The sequence below is a fragment of the Penaeus vannamei genome, chromosome 35, assembly GCF_042767895.1.
Source record: "Penaeus vannamei isolate JL-2024 chromosome 35, ASM4276789v1, whole genome shotgun sequence".
Taxonomy (NCBI): Eukaryota; Metazoa; Arthropoda; class Malacostraca; order Decapoda; family Penaeidae; genus Penaeus; species Penaeus vannamei.
This window is the reverse complement of record NC_091583.1, coordinates 11,965,484-11,987,983: the sequence shown is the minus strand read 5'-3', so window position 1 is coordinate 11,987,983 and position 22,500 is coordinate 11,965,484. Positions and strand designations below refer to the sequence as shown.

At 37.3% G+C, this 22,500-nt stretch overlaps 1 long non-coding RNA gene across 3 annotated transcripts; it reads left to right on the top strand.

The window, feature by feature from the left end:
* The first annotated feature begins 677 nt into the window (after positions 1-677).
* Positions 678-22,040, top strand: LOC113823356 (uncharacterized). 3 transcript variants are annotated; one of them, XR_011398132.1, is made up of 6 exons: positions 678-876; positions 2,708-2,922; positions 3,849-3,952; positions 4,720-4,833; positions 11,234-11,338; positions 21,718-22,040. It is a non-coding gene; the product is annotated as an uncharacterized lncRNA (long non-coding RNA). The 3 variants fall into 3 exon arrangements; XR_011398133.1 differs by having other exon boundaries at positions 678-971; XR_011398134.1 differs by lacking the exon at positions 678-876 and adding an exon at positions 984-2,583.
* The last annotated feature ends 460 nt before the right edge of the window (positions 22,041-22,500 follow it).

Sequence of the window (22,500 nt, the reverse complement as noted above, 5' to 3'; positions counted from 1 at the left end):
GTGTGTTTGTATATGTAGGTTGATGGGTATATGCAGCCACACTAAAATTTGTACCGAAAGTTGTAAGAAAAACTGCTTTGTAGTGAAAGTTTCGAATATACTTACATATAAATGTATGTATGTATATGTGTGTGTGTTGTGTGTGTGTGTGTGTGTGTGTGTGTGTGTGTGTGTGTGTATGTGTGTGTGTGTGTGTGTGTGTGTGTGTGTGTGTGCGTGCGTGCGTGCGTGTGTGCGTGTGTGTGTGTGTGTGTGTGTGTGTGTGTGTGTGTGTGTGTGTGTGTGTGTGTGTGTGTGTGTGTGTGTGTGTGTGTGTGTACATATATTATGATCAGACCATGAATTATAATGAAAATTTTAGCCCATTGCCGCAAGGGAAAAATATTATGCTATTGGCATTTTTAGATCTGTCCATGATGACGTAATGAACGACGAGATTGTTACACGAACGACTAGCTATTATTTGAACATTATATTTTATTTCTGTGTTTGTAGTTTATCATGAAATTTACAATTTATGTGCGTAGATATATATATCCATATATTATAATGAGAATTTTAGCCCATTGCCGCAGGAGGAAAATATTATGCTATTGGCCTTTTTAAATCTGTCATTTATGACGTAATGAAGGACGAGGTTGTTACGCGAACGAATCGCTGTTATTTGACGTTATATTTTATTTCTGTTTGTAGTTTGTCATACAATTTATTAAGTGAATATCCGTGAAATATTCAATAATCGAAGGTCATGGAGTTGAAAATACGAGCTAGGTGTAAAATGAACTAACACATATCTTATAAAACATTTTTTAAAAGAACGATCCCAAGTAATTTCAAATTCAAGTTTCAACGACAACAATTTACCGAAAAAATAAGGCAATTTTGTGTTGTTTTATCACTGATAACGTATTAAGAGCACCATCCTCTTCAGTATTTACCCTAACAAACACTTTAAAGTAGCTAGTTCTCCAGTAAGGCTTCCAGTAGTTAAAATCTAAGCTCATTGTCAGCTTCAAATTTCCGTAAAGTTATAAACTTGGTTTTCTACATTTGCCTTCACTGTTTGACAAGATAAAGAGACATATTTGTGTAGACATAAACAAAAAGAATAAAACCTTGTGTAGTTCTTCAGTACTGGGATAAGGCAGGGTATCCTAGGATTTTATTTTTCTTTTCTCTATATTAATTAGTATCATAATTGTTGGTTGTTTATTACATGAAGGAATCTATAGGGAAATAGCATTATATAGCCAAAAAATTATTCTAGGATAAGTAAATGGTAATTCTAAAAAATACGAAGACTTCCAGTAATACTGCGACCCCTGAAGTCTATCCAGCGGCAAAGGCTAACAAACCTCCGACATTTTCTGACAAGATTGAATATTAACACACTCTTTATTTGATTACAGAATTGCCTGGATAGCCTACAAGCTTTTGTCGAGTTTGTTGAAACTGACCAAGGCTTGACCCCAAAACCCCATCTTACCCTACTATCCTTCCCAGTCCCTCCTGGATACAAACACGAATCTCTTTTATCACAATACCCTTCCCCAGACCCCACTGTCCCTATCAAACCCCCAGACACTACTCCTTCACCTACTCCTGATCCTTTATATCAACCCTCAGATACCTAATCCCCTACTACTAAGACAACCAAATCTACCGTTATCACCCATTATCCCTATTCCTTCCCCAGTCACAGATACAATGCAGTTCATCTAATTGCTCTACCTTCTTAACCTTTCCCACTTATTAATCACTACTCTACTTCATTTACTTCCCCCTTTCCTTTTTCATTACCATACTCTCCTACAACACCGACTAATCTTTGATATCTAACACCCTCCCTTCTCCCCGGATTCTTCTCTTACTCTTCAACAGCTATCTCTATTCTTCCTTGAACATTTTTTCCTATACCTTCCCCAGTGACAGATACACTGTAATTCACTCAATTGCTTTACCCACCCCTTTATACTAATTTCTGTTCTAATTCACTTATTTCCCTATTCCCCCTTTTCACTACCCTACTATCCTATAACGTTCTTTGACATCTAACTCATTTTATCGTAATCTGTCACTCTCCTTTGCTCTTTCCAGCGCAATACTTTACCATAGTGCTCATACCCTTTGATGTCTCGCACATTTATTTTCAAACACTGATTAATTAATTAAGGCTCAACCCAGTGAATATTCATTATACGTACTTGCATATATACAAAATTAAATATATGTCTATCATTCTAGACATGCATAGATAGATAGATAAATGTAGATCTATCAGAAGGACAGATATGCATTTATTTCTGTGAATATACATGTCTGTGTATATGAATATTAATAGGTCAGGCCTTGCACATTTTTAACAAACTGGCCACTTATCTGGCAAGGCACAGCGGCCACAGTATTCCTTGAAGCACCAATCTGTTGCTCTGATAAGCAGTCGTGGACCACTTTATCATGTGCAAATTATTTTTAACCTGATAGTGTTTTTAATGCATTCTCGACAGCCATGTAGTTTCTCTGTCTCTGCGGTCTGATTCTGATTAATTACCAAGCAAATGAAATAAGGACATGCATTTCCAGGTAGATGGAGAGTTAGGGAAATAAAACTTATACAAGATAGACAAGGCTGCTTTCAAATTGGATATTTGTTTGCCTGATTATATTGACTGTTCTTCATTTAATTTGTGTGTGTAATTCTTTACAGCATGGATACATTCACCAGACAAAATCCCCAGCTCCATTTCAGAAAATTATTCAACAATCTAAGGGTTCCATGACTGGATGTGCCCATTGGACAATGCCCCAAGGAAGGGTTGATGTGGGGCTCCACCCACCAACACCTCCTGGCAAACATTGTCTTCACCTCAGTATGCACGGCAAGATAGACCTGAAACTTGGCAGCACCAAGTAGAGTATGTTGTGAGTGATGCTTTCTATACAACTTTATTTGTGGCAGTACAATTTGTGTTTGCATACTATTTCTTGTACCTATGACTGTAACTTTTTGGCCTCTATAAGAATATCATAATTGATTTTCCCTTGTTAATGTGTCCATACTATAAAGATTAACCTCCATTTAGAACTTGCTCTAATGTGTGAGAGAAGGCCTACAGTCTTAAGCCCAGATCAAGCTCTTTCTAACCAAATATATGCTGTGGTGATTATTTTGCAGAGGCCAGTGACAGATATGTGGGTGTGATATGTAACCAGACACAAAAGTCATGTATTGCATGTCTCCCTATATATTATATTCCCTGTTTCAGTCATATTTTACAGCACCCACAACCAAGCTACTGGATTTTATATTTGTATGGCTTATTTTGCTTTGACCGCCAAAGTCTCGATATGTTATACTAGCTTTTTTTCTATTTTTATTTATGTTTTGCAGCCATCACAGGTTATATCCAGGTAGATTTGAACTCAGGCAATATATTTACAAGGAAATGCAAATTAAAATCTCAACTAATGATTCATTAAACATTAACTTAATATTTTCCATTTGATAAAACATGCTGTATTTTCATATCTTTACATTATCACCAGATATGAAGAATTTTCATAATTCAGTATCAGATAAAGATGTTAGGTAATTTTTCATATTTTTGTAGATACAATACCTGGGGGATATTTTTGCCAGATTTTTTTTTTAATTGTATTTTATTTATCATCCCTTTTCTCTAAAACTAGCAAATATATAAACTTCCCATGAAGTTAATACATTTATTGAGTGAAAGAGTCCAAGGGGATCATGAATACCATAGATCAACAGAAAATTTGGAACCATAGTACTAAAAATAAAGCCAAGTACAGCCAGCAGCATTTTTTAATTTGCCATTTTATTTCAGATATGGCAGTTTATTCAAAAGAATCTACTGTCAAGGGATCAGTGATTTGTCTTGAAGGTGTCAGCAGGCATAGCTCAAAAGAGACATCACCCAGATGATATGGTGTATGTATTATATGTGTCCTGTATGCTATACTTATGCATTAGAGCATTAAGCTTAAACAGTACTAGCAGATTATATTTACTGCAGATGTTCAAATTGTGATCCAGTTTCATGAATGGAAGTTTGTACTCTTTGTGCCATGTTTGCAAAGGTTATGTGGAGTAAAAGCTGCAACTGTAGTTTCCTGTTAATCTTCAGTTCTTCTGAGATAAGTGGGATAGGGCAATAGTCAAGAATATGATGGTCCAAGAGAAGTTAACAAACAAAAACATCTAGACAACCAAGGACATGTATTGTCTGTCAGTTATGTTGTGGGATGCCTGACACTAGATCCCCATAATTCAATTCCAACCCCCAAGGTGGGACAGCTCTTGGCCATAGTTTAAGAAAACACCATTTTATTTCAGGTTAAAAGTAAGCTCCAGTATTATCATCTCACCTTGGTATTTCTTCTTGCAGAATGATATGGTTTAAAGAGAAAATGCACTTAAAACCCCAAAGTGTGTTTTTCAGAATGAATATGGTTGTATTAGCTTTACTTTTTCATTACCAAGTTTCTAAAAAAAATATTACCAATCTGATGTTTGGCTACATGTAGAGCCTTTAGGAAAAATGTAGTTCTCTGCCAGATTTCATTAATCCTTAATGCACAATTTTTAAAGCATATTAGTATTTTGCAATATAATTATGAAATTCACCAGATATGTTATTGCTTTTGAACAGGAATATTACTTCTTAGATGCAACTAATTTTTCTGTTCTTTCCTCAGATTGAGAGTTAGATGCAGTTATATACCAGCCACTGTTTCCTCTGTCACCTGCACTACCTGACCATGTAGCATCGCCTTGTCCTGCCCATTATGTCAGTTATCCATATAAATCAGGTATCTGAAAAAAAAATGTGTTAGTTTTGCAAGATGTATTGGATTTTAAAAGATATAAAATTAGAAGCATGTATTTCTATGAGACTGATTAACCAATGATTATTCTTGAAAAAGTTGCAAAAATCAAACCAAGACTTTCTGAATCTTTGTCCTTTCGTGCATGCTAACAAACTCAGTTACTGTGCATAAGAATTCAGAGCTTAAATCTGACATCACATTGACTTTCTTTATCTATGATATTGTAGCTTGGTTCTGATATCTAAATTAGTGAAGAAATTGGTATCTTGCTTGTAAATATGAAGCCAGACTTCTGATATTTTTCTTATTATCCCAAAATGTCCTACACTTTTTCTTCTAAAAATTTTAACTATTCCATTCTTGTTTGATAAAATGCAAAGGGAAGTGTTACTTAAAGGCAATAATTGACTCCAGCCCCCTGCAGTGAACTTTGTATTTGAAGGCTTCAGGATGTTATGCATATCTTTAATCAAATTCTACCTAAAAATGAATCAACTTTATGACTTTTGAGTACTTTGTGTTAACCCACTAACGACGGGTGTTCCACAGTGTGACGCTGTATCGGGGCTCGTGCTCAAATGCAGCAGCGGACTGCAGCCGGCAGGTGGGCAGAGTCTGGGGCAGCCCCGCCCACCAATTTTGTAGCCGCCCGGAATCTTTTATTTTCGGCTTCAAAATATACCAGCGTTAATGGGTTAAAGCAGATAGGTTAAGGCATTGAAACAGAAGTAGGTGGTTGTGGTAGAAAGTGCACTTAATCGAAAACTAAGTTTTACAGTACATAAATATAAGTGTAGTATCTTTTTCTTTTTCGGATTACTAAACTTGTTGTGAAATGTTTCCAATCTCATGTCAGATACAAAAGTAATTAATTTGAAAACAAGTTTCATCCTAGAACTATTCATTATTTGAATGCAGAAATTTGTTGACCTGATATAAATACAATATAGTTTCTGCAGATATTACCAGCAAAACATAAGTGATATGTATGTTTTATCTTTCTGAGATTGATAATTAGATAAACAGCATTTATAATGTCTAATCCTGTTAACCCATTAACACCGGTATATTTTGAAGCCGAAAATAAAAGATTCCGGGCGGCTACAAAATCGGTTGGTGGGGCTGCCTTGTACTCTGCCTGCCCACTGCTGCATCGGAGCGCAAGCCACGATACAGCTTCACACTGGCAGGACACCCGGCAATGTTTATTTTTTCAGGTGTCTCATATGTGGGACACCCATCGTTAATGGGTTAATAGTAATTACCTAAAGATTTTTCTTGAAAAAAGCAAAGCTTTATGATGACGACTTTTTTTTTTGTGTGTGTGTGTGTGTGTGTTTTTGTTTTTTTCCCTTCCCTTCCTTCCTTCCCATTCTACTATTAACCCAGTGTTTGTAGGTGGAATGACATACATACTATGTCCACTGAAATTTTAGTTTATGTATTGTGTTTACACATAAATGGCTCCACAAGTGCTAATTATTGACTTACCATTGGTCAATGATTAGTCATACCTATCTCACCTCTTTACCTTTTTCTTTGATATTTGGAAAGATCCTTTTTTATTCTTATTGTTAATAGCATCTTCATAACATCAGGGGCGTAGATAGAGGGAGGTTGCCCTCCATCTCAAATGGAAATTTGTTGGAAATTTTCAATCCTTGTCAGAAAAATGTGACGGCAATCTGTTATCTTTTGATGTGCTTTTTCATTTAGCAGATTTAAATGATATATTACTGAATCCTCTCGGTTTCTATCCTAGTAATATTAGTTTAAGTAACTTAACTTTTTGCTTCCAGGGGTCAATTTAACACAGAAGTTATGACAAGATTGTCTACATAAGAAAGGCTGTTTCACATCAGTGCAGCATTGCCACTGTATCGCCAGTCAATGAGGATGAACATTTACTCAACAGATCGTTTTCCATTTTCTTTCAGCATTTAATGATGGAACTAATCAAGTCTGATTTCACCAATTCTGCACACAGGAATGCAGACTGACTTACTTACTGACTTTTTTATTATTTTTTTTTTTTTTACTTTCTTTTTTTCTTTATTTTTTCTTTCTTTCTTTCTTTCTTTTTCTCCTTTCTTTTTTTCTTTCTTTTTTCTTTTTTTTCTTTCTTTTTTTTTTTTTTTTTTTTTTTTTTTTTTTTTTTTTTTATTATTAGATCTGTAAAATTTTGAGCCTCTATCTAATATTGCAGTAGAAATAATAGGGAGCTATTATGCAGATAGGACTCCAAAATTGTAAATTTCACATATATAGAAAGGAATGTTTCAGGTTTTACCAGTTAGTCAGATTTCAGCTCACATAATAAACCCAAAAATTGAGGGCCTTGTAATGTCATAAGTTACTATATGTATATTCATGCTGTAAGTAACTTATATAAATCTATGCAACTAGATATCAAACACTATACCCTGAAGTCAGTAAGGCTCTGATGCACTACTTCAATGTGATGGAATAATTGTGGGGCCTTTTTTCAAGTGAAAAAGGTGATTGGGAGTTAGTTGAAGGGCAAAAGATGACAGGAATGTACTGTTGCACTTCCAAATATGATGATTTTGGCTGGTTTGGCAGTTCTCTTACAAAAGAGAGATTACCTTTTAGGTCCTATCCACACAATCAAAGTGCCTAATAAACCAATTTACCAAACAAAGCCCTCCATGTGTATCATTATACACATGGAGAGTCGACTCTCCATATCCAATAGCAAATGGTCAAACTACCTGGCAGACAGCCATATCTAGTGATTTCTCTCGATCACTCTGTTGGTTTGCTTGTTAATTTTGCCAGAACACTGGGCATTAAGCAAATATGCTAGGCAGTGCTTCATCATATGGATAGGGCTTTAGTCATGTTTGTGTTTCTTCCTCTAATTGGTAGCTGATGACTGTTTTGCATCCAAAACTGTCTGTCCATAAAGCATCTCCTTTAGTTATGCTAGTTATTTAAGTTATTTTGCAGCTGCAACCTCTTATAGTGCATAGCAGAGTTTCAACTTTTATGATATTGCCTTTTAACATAGCTATTACTAATAAGACAGCTCATTTTCATATTTTTTCCTTACATTTTCCATTCACCTTCTTTCCCCCATTTTATCTGTTTATCAGGAACCATAGGCACCATTAGCTTCCCTGGCCAATGAACTAAGTTGAAATACCAGAAAAAAACTTGGAAAATTGAGATCAATGAGCCAATGCTGATATTATGCAGAATTGACTTAATAGTTTCTCAGATCAGCGTAGAAGTGACTGATGTAGCAGACCAGTAAGTAAGAGTGGAGTTTTATCAGTTTAAGCCAGAAAATCTAGATAATCCAGCAGAAAAGCTAATGTTGCCTATTGTTCCTAACAAACAGACAAAATGGGGGAAAGAGAGTGAGAGGGCAAATGAGCGAGGAAAAGAAAGGAAGAAAGAAGGGGATAAAAAGAGCAAGGGAAAGAGGTGGAATAAAAGAATGAGATGGAAAGAATAAACAAAAAAGAGAGAATGAAAGAAAAGATGAATTGATAAATGAAGGAGAGAGAGAGAGAGACAATGAGTGAGAAAGAAAGAGACAGAGAGAGGGAGAGTAAATGAAAAAGAGAGTGGGTATGACTTAAAGGTTGCTAGGAGGGGAGCTAGGGACAGGGTAAGGCGTATGGACTGCTTTTATGACATTATCAGAAATTTTGGTACTTTTCAAGATATTCAAATCTATTATGTGGTGCTGAGGAGGCATATTATTTTGGCAAATTAATTTTATCAAATTACACCAAAGAATAAGCTTTGACAAATGAGATAGGATTGACCATCACATGTAAACCAAATTAACCCCTTGCCGCCGGGTGGCATGTACATAAATGCCATGGCAGTTATGGACAGAGTAGCGGGTGGCATCATATGACAATCATTCCTGAACCGTTGCCTCTGACGGGGCGTGTTCTTCTCTAATATTAGAAGCTTCATTTCTATGGTAAAGCTTTTAGGTAATAGCACCTAATGTGAAGGTAAACCAAATTTCTTATGTTATTAAAAATTATAGCAAAATATCCAAATGTCGTCACAAACTACCTTACGAGCCGGATGCAAACGGAAACTGTCCCCCAATCATGTCCACTTGCCAAACTTTTTACCAAAGGTGACTGGGTTAACCTTGAAATTGAGACAAGTTAGCAATAATTGCATAAAGTGGGGTTTGCTTGTATCTTGCTAAAATCCATGTGTTCATGGAAAATTATGGTAGAATAATAGATGCATTTTTTGTAATATCATCACCTCAAAGTTTTTGTTTGCTTGAAATTTTTGTTCAAGTATTTATTCATATTTGAAGATGTTCCTTAATTTACTCATTTTAAACTGGCGATTAGTGGGTTGGTCTGTCTCATAAAGAATAGTGAAATGAAATTCAATAATTAGATGTATTTTTGCATGTATGGGTAAAATACTCAAGATTTAGAGGGTTGTTAATACTAGGGTATGTCCTCATTATGCTGTGGTAAAAGCAGGTATTTGTCCATATGGTCAAGGACTCTCTAACCACCAAAGAATACATTTAATCCATATATAGATCAAATGTATTGTTCTTTTGCCTCAGTGCCTCCCCCAAACCTTAGGCAAATTTGTTCCAATTTGAAGAATTCTTTATTGTAATTTCTAATACTTCATTCTTGGTAAATTCAAAATATGAGATTGCAAACTAAAGTATCCATATATAGATAATCAATATTCCACATACTAAACCATAAAAAATTAAGGATGGCAGAAGAAACAGAAGGACACAGTGGGGTGAGGAGAGAGGCAGTGTTGGGAGTTTAGACTGGTTCCATAATGTAGAGTTGCCAAGTAGTGTATAACTTGCTTTAATTTTTTTATGATATCAGAGTAGCTGTAGTAGAATTATTACTGTTGCTACTCTTACTACTAATAATGATAAGAAACACAGTAAGAATCATAAGAATAAACATAATGATCAAATTATTTAAAAAATCCAGAATACAAAAGGCAACACTCATCCAGTCCCTGGCTGCCTCTCAAGGGCTAAGTACATTCATTCCTGCCATGTAGTTTAGAGCCATACACTCACACACTGTGCTCTATATTATTACTATAATGTATATGTCCACATGTATTGTTCATGGCTGTTATGCTGTGTAGCTTTCACAAAGCAAAACAAAAGGCTTTTTAGTTATTGAAACAAACAAAATAAAAGGTTACTTTTTTACTTGAACACCTTTTGTGGCAATATGCTACACATTATTCAGACTGTATTTCAAGTAGAAGAGAGGAGGGGGATTAGCTGACATCAGGTATGTAACAGGAGAGGTCCAGTTTGGACTTGTGTACAAAAGACGTCCAGTAGGGTAGTGGGGGAAACATGTAGTATGCTTCTATTTTATGCAGAAAAAAAAAATTGTGAGCACTATTTTACAAAAGTCTCTTGTAAGAGGTTATAGAAAATCAGGAAAGAAATACTAGTATTCTGAATTTTATCTTCTATATTAGGTTTATGTTTATTATATGCAAAACACAGTATAAAGTATGATGTACATATAGATAATTAGATGTATTAAAGAAATAGTAATGCATATACCTGCCAAGAATATAGCGAAAGATATCAAGAAATCATAAGTAGTCTATCTCTGACCTCCTAGTGGTTTGTGCCTACTTGTACTTGACTGAAACAATTTTTTTTATTATTTTTATTGTAGCATAATACCTATGTATAGTATCTTTTATTGGAATAACTCCATTCAAGGACCATTTCTGTTTGTCTAATTGTTCCTACATTCTTATAAGGATATGAATGAGCAAGGAGAATAGAATGTATTTTTTTAATGAAAACCTTATTCTGCTTTAGCACTATACAATGTTTTAACGACATGCCGACAGGGATGGCATGTGCATGCATGCCATGCCTAATGTGTGTTTAATTAATAATTGTTTTTTCATATAGATGGCTCCACAAGTACTAGGTCACCAACGAGCCAGTTACAGGAAGTACCTGTCTCACCTGTTAACCCATTTCCTTGATATTTGATAACATTTTCTAGTATTTAATACTGCTGTTAGTAATGTCAATAATAATATAGTAATTATAATGTTTATAACAAAAATTGTAGTATCAGTATAGATAGCATTAGTGAAAGAAGTGTTTTCCCCTATTTTAAGGAAAGACGTGGTCACAAAATCTACTAATTAACTCCTTTGTGGCTAAGCACTGGCGGGGCAGTCTATTTGCAGAGACATTTAACTAAACAATATAAAGTGAACGCAACATTTTCCCAATGGCATTGGGTTAAATGTGCATGAGACCAAAGGATCATCTTCCCTTTAATTTTCTTCCAATATGTGTAAGGAAGTCTGCAATTATTCTCATTTGGTTTAATGTTTCCAGGAAATTGTTGCGAGAAATTCACAACCCAGAAGTTGCAGATTATGCTTAGAAAGGATTCTCAACTAGAACCCAATACAATCACAAAATATAATGCGACATAAACTGGTAGGTGGTTCTAAAAACCCAGCCTTTTTTATATTTCCAGTATACCTTCATATATCTGCATTTTCTTAAAACATAAAAAATTAGGGATTTAACCCAGTAATGATGGGTAAAATTATTGGTGAACATGGGTTAATATTGATATATATTGTGTGTGGTGCTCTGCCCCTAGGTGATTGTTCAGCTTGCAGTAGGTCATACTATGGCAATGGATTGGTATCCTCCATGGACTGGTGTCAATCATCTCTTTAAGGAGCTTTTGGATGTGGGCTGTGAGTGCCCACAGGTCTGGCTGGTGTGCTGGAGATCGCCGGGGAGAGCCGGGGCGGCTCCCCCCATGGCTAAGGCCTAGGTAGGCCTTGTTGCTGCTTGCTGTGTCTTGCTCGAGGATCGTAAGTGATGAACTTGGCCCGGGTGCGGGAGCTTAAGTGGGTCTGAGCTGTGCCAGCCACCCGGGAACGAGGGGAGCCTGCAGTCCAATGGGCGGGCCGTGAGGTGTCCGTGGTCAACTAATCAGGTCTCAGTATGCGTCGTCGAGAAGCTGCTGATGGTGAGGGCGAGAGGACAGGCTGTAGACCTGGACCCAACCTGGGGGAAGTATGCTGCGCTGCAGGTTGCGGGGGTCGGCTACAAGTACTTCCCCTCCAGTGAGGGAGCTAAGCGAGCGAATGATAACCGTGATACTCCAGAAGGCTGGGTATTTGTGTCACTCTGGAAAGTCACCAGTATGGCAATGGATTGGTATCCGCCATAGACTAGTGTCAATCATCTCTTTAAGGAGCTTTTGTGTGTGGGTGTGAGTGCCCACAAGTATGGCTGGTGTGCTGGAGATCGCCGGGGAGAGCCGGGGCGGCTCACCCGTTGGCTAAGGCCTGGCTAGGCCTAGGTGCTGCTGGCTGTGTCTTGCTCGGCTGGAGGATCGTGAGTGCTTGAACTCGGCCCGGGTCAGGAGCTTAAGTGGTTCTGAGAAACTGCTGATGGACCTGGACCCAACCTGGGGGTAGTATGCTGCGCTGCAGATTGCGGGGGTCGGCTACAATACAAAACTTCATCCTGGTGATCGGGACATAAACTCATGGCATGGTCAAGCATCACATGACATCTGTGATTATTTACCATAACAGAGGATAGTATTGGGATCTTGGGGGGGGAAATCAACAATGGTAGTATTAAGTTATAGAAAATTATCAAGCAGTTTCCCTTTGACAGCCATTTAATTTAAGTATGCAGCAACAAATATTTCAAATCTTTATCATTCTCACAGCATAGCTGAGCAGACTCAAGAGCTAAGAACAAGATGAATTCTTGCACACCTTCCTGCAAGATGGACAAAAACTCGGGCCCAGAGCAATGGTGCACATTAATGTACATCCTTGATCCCTACTTTACCAAATATTGAATTTCTCCTTAGGATAACCCTTGCAACCAGATGATATGACCATCACGGCATGAAAAAATTTGGCTTGAGAAGGGTAGTGGTGTGAACATGCGTTCATGGGGAAGTTTTGGCTGAAGGCTGATGTGTCAGGAATTTGCTATCATAAGAATTTTGGCAGAAGGCCTGGATGATGGGAATGACTTGCCATGAGTGCATAAAGCTCTTGGAGGGTGAATAGAGTCACTGGGCATTTAGGAAGGGGCTTTTGCATTGATTATATAGAAAATTAAATGAGGAATGTACCTTCCGTGAGCCATGACGAGAAAAGTTCCAGCTCCAGGGAGGACACAGGAATGGGATCCATGCTCAGGATTATATTCCTGTTTGCCGTGACCTGTACTGCAGGTTGTATTGCAGAAAATTTAGCATTAGAGAAAAAAAAATAAAAATGCTCAAAATAACAAAATGTTATTTATTGTTATTATTGGTGCACTAAGTTCTGGTCTACCTAGAGACATGAAATGGAGTCTGTGCAAGGAAAACAGTATATTACTATCTGCATTAAGCAAATCAAATACCAAAAAAAAAACTAAAAATGTTCATGCAGAAAAAGAGAAAACATTGCAAAGGGGAGGTATGGAGTCTTGTCACTGCACTTGAGTTTTCATATGTACCCAGTCTACAGGCCACACACCTGTCAGAGTGACTACTCAAGTAAGCCTAATGCCCATATTTTGGGCCTTATGCTGGCAATAAAGCATCCAGATCCAAATGGTTAAAAGTTGTACATTGATATGAGCCCTGAGGAAAGAGATGTATTTATAACTATTATTTTATCACTGCATAGATCTAGAAATATTTCCCTTTCACCAAGCCCAAACCTTTTAAACCCATTGTATCCAGGTGCCTTGCAGCCCACACATGACATTAGGCTTACTTGAGTGGAGACTCTCCAGAGTGGGTGGCTTGCCACCACTTTGCAATGTTATCTCTTTTTCTGCATAAGTTTTTTTTTCCTTTTTGCCATTTTCCAAGGTCTATATTTCTCATTTGATCACCTACTGCAAGAAGGTAATAGCCTGTTTTCCTTTCACATACTCCATATTACCTTTCTAAGTAGTCTACAACTCTGTACCATATCAAAAGTAAATAAGTAACATTTTGTTATTAGTATCATTTTCTTATTATTCATTTTTTGCAATACGCTGTGCTGCCTGTTATGGGGGACAGGAATATGATCCTGATTATGGAAGTAGTGCCCTCCCTAGAGCCAGCACTCTTCCAGCCATGGTTCATGGATGGTACATTCCACCCTCATTTACTGGTGAAAATAGTGCCCCTTACTGTATGTTTACTGAGTCTAATATTTCTCCAGGAACTTTGTGTACTAATAGAGAATCATTCCCGTTACCTTGGCCTTCAGTCATATCTTCCATGACAGCACATTCCTGTCACGCTGGATCCTAGTCAGATTTTTTCATGACTGCATATTTGAGTCACTTGGCCCTCAACTAAATTTTTTCATGATGTAATAGTCACAACACTTGGATCCACTGACTTAACCCAGTGCCGACAGGTAAAAATGTTTGGCAAGTGGACGTATGGACAGGATTATTGGGGCACATCGGCCGGTGCCCAGCTCGATCGGTAGTTTGCGAGCAACATGTAGCACCTAAAAGCTTTTATTTTGCTATGATTTATAAGAATATTAAAATTTTGAAGGGAAGGTTTACCTATATTATAGGTGCTATTGCCTAAAATCTTTACCATATAAATGAAGCCGCTACTATCAGAGAAAAATAAACTCCATCTGACGAGCCAGTGGCGCGGGAATGGGCATGATACGATGCTACCCGTCTTTCGGTCCACAACAGCCATGGCATGTACGTACATGCCACCCGTCGGCTAGGGGTTAATACCCCTATGTTAGCTAAGATTGAACTGTCTAAAACATTCCTGATTTTATCTTGAGTAGTTATGGAAAGCTAAAATTCTCAGTAGAATATGTATTTCAGGAAGTCATTTTGCACAATATTTTAAATACATGTATATTCACATTTCACTATATTCATATATCAAAAAGATGTTCCATTCAGATTGCAAGGTTTTGTGCGAGTAGTTTAGGGAGTATTTCCTTGAGAGTTTTTAGGTGATATGATGGATATATGATAAACTAATAACAAATTCATGCTAAAGTTGTAAACAAAACAACAAAAAGAAGAGCCAAAGCTCTCTTTGCTTAATTGCTTTTTTAGGTATAGTAGGTACTAAACATGTTTAATCCATTGCTGCCTGGTAGAATGTACGTACATACCATGGCTGTTGTGGACAGAGTAGTGGATAGCATCGTATCACAACCATTCCCAAGCCATTGGCTCATTGGATGGAGTTTGTTAGCGGCTTCATTTATATGGTAAAGCTTTTAGGCAATAGCACCTAACGTGAGGGTAAACCTTCAAAATTTATAATATTATTAAAAATTATAGCAAAATAAAAGCTTTTAGGTGCCGAATGTCGCTCACAAACTACCAAAGGAGCCGGGCACAAATGGGAAACTGCTGATGTGCACCAACAATCTCTCGATCATGTCCACTTACTAAACTTTTTTATCCAGGGGAATGGGTTTATCAAGTATTTCACATTCTCCTCTTCATTATTTTGATACTTTAGTAACCACATTATGATTTGCTAATTTATTGTTGAATGATTCATTGGTCTATCCTGAGCAGGTCTGAGCAAATATGTAAATGTCACTGAAAGTTCCAAATTCAGCACTCGCTTGCATGATGTGACAGGTTAGGATACCCTGCAAACGGTGTCAGAAAGTCTATAGATTTAAACATATACTTTAATCAGTTATCATTATTATCTGTAATTCTCTGAATATCAACATTATGGCTTTCTCTGTTGATGAGATGATCATATAACTTGATACTTATTGTATCTGCCAGCCTCTCTACATGAAGATAATTTTCAAATCTTGAGCATGTTTGATCCTGATAACATCAGGACAGCTCCTAAGCTCTATTGGCTCCACTCTCAGTCACGATAGATGATTCCATCTTTCCACAGTATGAAATATCAGTTATTTGTATATAGTTTCTGATTCCTTCCAGGGATTTAACAATATATAGTGATCAAAAGCTCGTCCAAAAATAGATCTCTTATTTTAGATGTCTCACTTGAATAAACAAATATATTTTGTTCATGATAAAAAGATCATTAAAAAATGAATGGTAACTACCTTTGTTTACCTTTCAGGCATCTTATGGGTAATGCTATGCTTTTTACAAAGTTTTTGGTTAGTTATTGTTAGACCAGTCTTATAATAAATATTGTCTTACACATTTATGAAAGCCTAAAAATGTGAAATTAATAACATGCCATTTCTGATCGTCATCATTTTTCTAAACAATGTCTGCAAAAAGTATAAAGTAACTCTCAGGAGAGTAAAGTCTTATATTAACCACTACCTTTCGAGAAGCATGTACGAACATGCTATTATTGCTGCGAACAAAATAGTGGGTGGCATCAAACACGACCCTTCCCGCTGTAACCGCACTGCTATTTCCTTATAACTTCGTAATTACTTAATTAATTAAGGTGGAGCAGTCACTTCTCAAAAGTACTTTGATCACGTTAGTGATACCTTCCTCTTGCCTATTCTTTAGACTCCGTTCTAGTTCAAGAGTATATCAATACACCTGGAATAGACACGCGTGGTAGAATGGATAACGAAACATACTTATTTAACACCACTTTAATAATACAATAATGTTATAGTTCAATATTTACACGGGCACAGATTCACGAGGCAATAACTGAGTGAACGTGAGCGCGACTGGCTACTCACTTGGCCTTATATACACTATTAATGTTGAATGGGGTAGTTTTACTAGCCTCTCACAATCCCCTTAAAATCCATGCTTGATCTTGCCTTAATAAATAGATAATATCTGTGCATGTTAATAACAATATATATAAGTATTAATATTAACAAATATATAACAAAGTTATCATTGTGACAATCACATGGAATATATACTCCAATATTATAAAAGGATTAACATAATTATTTACTACCATCCCCATAATGTGGAAGATGCCCTATGACTTGTCAACTTCTTTGTTTGTGTGGAACTATGGAATACTTATTTTTGACTCCCTGTGACACCATTCTCTGATAGTAGCAGTATCATTTCTATGGTAAAACTTTTAGGCAGTAGCACCAAAAGGGATGATAAATCTTCAAACCTTTGATATTTTTTTTTTTAATTATAAAAATACAAGTGTTTAGGTGCCTAATGTTACTCATAAACTACCAAACAAGCTGGCCACAAATAGGGGAAACTGTTGATGCACGCCAATAAAACCACACTTATGTCCACTTGCCAAATTTTTTCCCCGGCATTATTGGGTTAAGTGTAGTCACATCAATTTCCGTACACTAGTACTTAGGCATCTGGCAATTTTGTAGTTAATTCTCTTATATGCACATTATGTTTTTCTTTCCAGACCTGAATATATGTTTTATTTTCAGAGAAAAGACTAAGGCAAAGTCTATGGTAGTGGTTCTCAAACTGGGTGCCACGATATTCCATTGTACGATACATTTTGTATCTAAATCTTAGGTTATTATTCTACTGGTATTTATGTTTATTGTTTAAATGCATAACCTGTAATTTCTTTGTTTTAAACTCAATAATCCATGGAATAGGCAAAATGTCCAATTGCTATAAAGGTTTGTATGGGGTGGGGGAGGGGGTAAAGAAAAGGGTGCTGCACACTGAGAAGAGTGTAGAAAGACTGGTCTAAGGCAATGGGCTTCAGGATTATAAAAGACGTGTGCTTTAGGTAGCCTGACTTCCGAGACTGTAAACTTTGTTACCATATACATTACTGAAGTAGTTTTTTTCAAGTAGCTTGCTAGATGTCTTTCTATGCTCATTCAATTATATTGAAGCATTGTTAAAATCTTCACCCTTTTGTTCTAATTTTATCTGAAACTGCATATGCAAGCGGATTAATCTTTGATAAGCATATATGAGTTTGACACATGTCAAACCAACAGTTCCACCGTGAGACTGGCACAGGACATATTTCACGCACAATCCGTGATCACCAACTCAGGCTATAAGGCCACCTGGATCGATTCCCCCACGATGATCCTGCCCACCAGGTTGTCTCTGCTCAAGATAACCCTGGGTGGAGAAGGCCTGTGGGACGACCTAGGAAGTCGTGGCTTGGGCAGATCGATCAAACTTGTCGTGAAGAGCTTGAGACGGGCCGAGTCCCTGCCTGGCGGCTTGCCGTGAAGGACCCTCGCAGATACAAACGAATGGTGGATGCGGCTATGTGCCACCATTGGCGTTAGCTCCATGATGATGATGATACATAAGTTTGATGATATGAGTCAAGTTACAAGTGGACTTTGGCATTTTTTTAACCCATTGGCACCGGGTGTCATGTACATACATGACATGGCTGTTGTGGACCAAACGCCAGGGGCATCATGCCATGCCCATTCCCGCGCTACTGGCTCGTCAGACGGAGGTTGTTTTTCTCCACTAGTAGCGGCTTCATTTATATGGTAAAGATTTTAGGCAATGGCACCTAAAGTGAAGGTAAACCTTCAAAATTTTTATATTTTTATAAATTATAGCAAAATAAAAGCTTTTAGGTGCTATATGTCGCTCGCAAACTACCGATCGAGCCGGGCGCAAACAGGGGAAACTGCCGGTGCGCGCCAACAAGCCGGTGCATACATAAACTTGACAAAATTTTTACCAGTCGCTGATGGGTTAATATTGCTTAAGAGGGTAATTCTGTCATTGCTGTACGAAATGTGTGTGCCCAAGCGCCTTTTTTGTCCACTTTTATTATCGTAACTAGGATTAAGATCAACATATTTTTTTGGTAAATCTCGTTATATTTTATTATTTTCTCTCAGAGGAGGAAAACCATATTTAACAATATGCTGCTGGGAAAAATAACTTTGCAAGTGCTTAGCCACAAAATAGTTAATTAGTAGACATTACAACCTCACATGATTTCACCTTTCCTTAAGTTTATGGGATTTCCCCCCCACCCCCTATCAAATGCTATCAGTATTGATGTTGTTATTTTTATTATGGACTTTGTAATTATTATAGTGTTATAGACAGTACTAACAACAATATAAGATACTAGGAAATATTTTTGAAAATCAAGGAAAAGGGTAAACAGGTGTGAGGAATTAACCTTGAGAATGGCTGCTCCTCGGTCAAAGCCAGTAATACAGTATTTTATTTACTGTGATGTAAGCAGACAATATTCTCATGCCAATCATTTACTGAGAAAAAGTAAAAGTCATACAAAGAATACATAAAATAGAAATGATTGAAAAAAAAATCCTGTGTTCACGTTATTTCCTAAAAATAAGAATTATTATCTGCTTGAAAACTTCACACTTCACACTTCTTGCACCATCTTCAATTGGTAATTCTGACTCCACTGCTTGTCATTCCTATAAACCATATAGATGGGATCAAAATCATACTTTAACATTTTGCACGAGGAAAAAAGGTATGCATGCTTATATACTGGTATGTTTACATAATGATATAATGAATTTAGATTTGCGAAAAGAAAAACATATAAATGTAAAATCATGCTTTTCTAAAAACATTTGTACAAAGAAACAAATTCATCCCCAAAAATCACTATATTCGCTTTATAGAGGGAAAGCCAAAATCTCTCCAGTGTCAAGCTGAAGTAAATAGCCGTAGCCACCCCATAATTCATGGCAACCTCACTTTTTCAACTTAAATTCTGGCTATCCTTTCAGCTCTGCTACCAGCAATGCTCTGCCTTCCACTAGCATATACCGTTACCATGTCAACAATGTGCATAACCTCTAGCAAACATACACTTAACTACCCTCAACCACTACTTAATAACAAAGTAGCTGTAATTAATGTCATAACAACACAGTGGGCATCTCAGGCAACTTCAGTTTAAGAGGCTTTTAGCTATCACCGAGGTTTCTCTCCAGATGCTGTTCCACAAAGAAAATCTGATGTCAAAGTCACCCTGAAAGACTACAAATGCCATTGATAACCTTCCCAAGTATGTGATTATGAAGGATTCATCAGGTTTTGGAACATCACCCAGATTGCTAGTGAATGGTGGCAAATATTTAGATGCATCTAAGGGCTTTATGCTCCTCATGTTAATGTACTATATGATACATCTCAAAAAGGTGTAGGAAATATTGGAGTTGCACTTAATAATCTTTATTTCTTAATAGGCTTAGAATATTCCTCAGACCTACATTAATGCAATGCTGAAGGGGATACCCACTGTTTGTGTATTAGTTCATCAATATTGATTATGATGTCTGTAATGATAATAATAGCATCCGTTTTGATAGCACTGGTAAAAGAAAAAAAAGAAATCACAAAAACTCAAGGAAAGATTAAATCCTGTGAGATCACATGGTCTACTAATTTACTTCTTTGTGACAAAGCACTTGTGGAGCCATCCATGTGTATAGGTATTTCGCAAAGCATAACTACATTGAACACAAAATTTTCCCATCAGCATGGGTTTGAAAAAAAAAAAAATGTATTAACCTATTTCCTCCCATATGATTGATGCATTTATAATGTCTGCTCATTCTTTTGATATCTTCTAGGGGAAAAACCATATCTCATCTCATTTACCTGGTTGACTTCAGTTGTTGTTAGATATTTTCAGAATGTATTTAATGTAAACATTCTGTTTTCTTCTCAGGCATCCTTTTTTCAGATTATTGTTTTCTGTACATCCATACAGCTTTATATACAGTCAGCACCATCAGAATTGGCGACCCTCGTGATGCTCGTTAACACATTACGAAAAGCAATGTGGAGGGAGTACCCACTGGTCTTAGTACAAAGTGGCGAGTCCCTTAGGCTTCATCCAACTTGCCAAACGTTTCAGAACAGATTCCAGCAGCCGCTGCCATCCATGGAGGTGCTCCACAAGCTTACTTCCCCAGTTCCATGCCTAGTGTTGTCAGGGAGGGGTGGGGGCTTAGGAGATGGGGACTGAGGCCCAAGGTAGGGGATCACCCCTACCTTGGGCCTCAGCCCCTCTTCTCTACTGATTTTGCATGGACTTTTCTTCTCCTTTCTCTTCCTTTCTTTTTCTTTCTCTTCTTCATCCCCTATCCACATCCTAAAGTGGGAGAGCTGTGCTGAAAGGATGAAAGATTGGCTCTGTCAATCCAGAACGGTCTCCATACTGTTTGCTTTTGCCTCTTTATTGTTAATTCATTTTGTACCTTTTTGCCACAGTACTGTGTCATAATGCTGTATGACGTTTCCTTTCCGGGGTTTTGTCCTCAAGCCTTGCCCTATTGCTATATTTTGTATATGCTGCTAATGACCTTAGATGTTGACATGGCAGATATTTTTCAATAGATAAATAAATCCACGAGCTTAGGCAGGGTTGAGATGTCCCTCTCCCTGAGGCTACTTTTCATGAGTCCCAAGTTGTTCTTGGCGAGGTTATGGTGTCGGGGAATTTCCAAGTTTGTCTCTGATGATCTCAACACCAACTCATTCGAGCCAGTCCTTTATTAATTTTGACATGTGGGTCGGTGCATCGTCCATTTGAAATATGTGGGACTGGCAGTAGCCAAAGCAGTCCTCAAAGTATTCGGTGTGAAGCTTCCCAGTCCCATGGTACCTAAAGGAACCCAAACCATCATTGAATCAGGGTGTTTGACCGTGATTTGCAAGGACTTAGCAGACTTAGGTCTGTGCCTTGCCTCACCAAACCTTCTCTCCATTGTTTTTAGTTACTGTAAAGGTCACCTCATCAGTCCAAAACACATGCTCCCATCTCTTTAGGTACCAATTCAAATATTTCCTACAAATATAACTTTTCTGTTTTAAGTCATCCTTGAGGCTACGTTGGATCTTACAAACAGTCAGCTCCCTCAACAGCAGTGGATTAAATTCCTTTATTTCTTTCACAGTTACATGGGGCTCAGCCTCCACTTGGCGCCAGATGAGTTCGAGGGTCCAGTAAGTTGTTTTATGTAGTATCCCAAAGCAAGATTCGTCATGGGGTGCATTCTCATCACCAGCGTCTGTGATTTTCCTAGTCCAGAGGTTTATCTATTGTATAAAATATACTACCTTTCTGTATTTCGTCCTTACAAAGAAGGGAGCGATTGATGTTGGTGACTATATTTTCTCTGAACTGTATACGGCATTTACTCCTACTACCAAAGATTTATCAACTCCTGGTAGTGTGTGTTGTATTTATGTCAAATAAAATAAAGAGAATGACTTATTATTCTGTGTTTATATTTGAATAACCTTGTCAGTATTTAACAGTATACTGTTTTTTTTCTTTCTTTTTTTTGTAGAATTGATTACAGCTTATCAGACAATTCTTTTGGAAATAGAAAAAAATCAATGTGCATTGGTCACTAATATAATTCCAGGTTAAAATACCAAAGTGCATAATTTATACATGTTAAATATTGGTTATTACATGTGATATGACAGACCAATCCCTCCCCATTTTTTAACTATTTTCTCCCAGCACCCTCTCTCTTCTCTTTCTCACCCTCGCTTTCGCTTTATCTTCTATTTCCCCTTTAACTCGCACCCTCTCCGTCCCACTGCGTGTGAAATCGTGCGTGACCGAGCTGCAGACATCTCTGCAACATAACTTCTTTCTGCGTCATTACAAGTAGCCGTTCCCATGGAAACCAGAATGATGGACCAATCAGAGCGTCTTGTCGGCATCG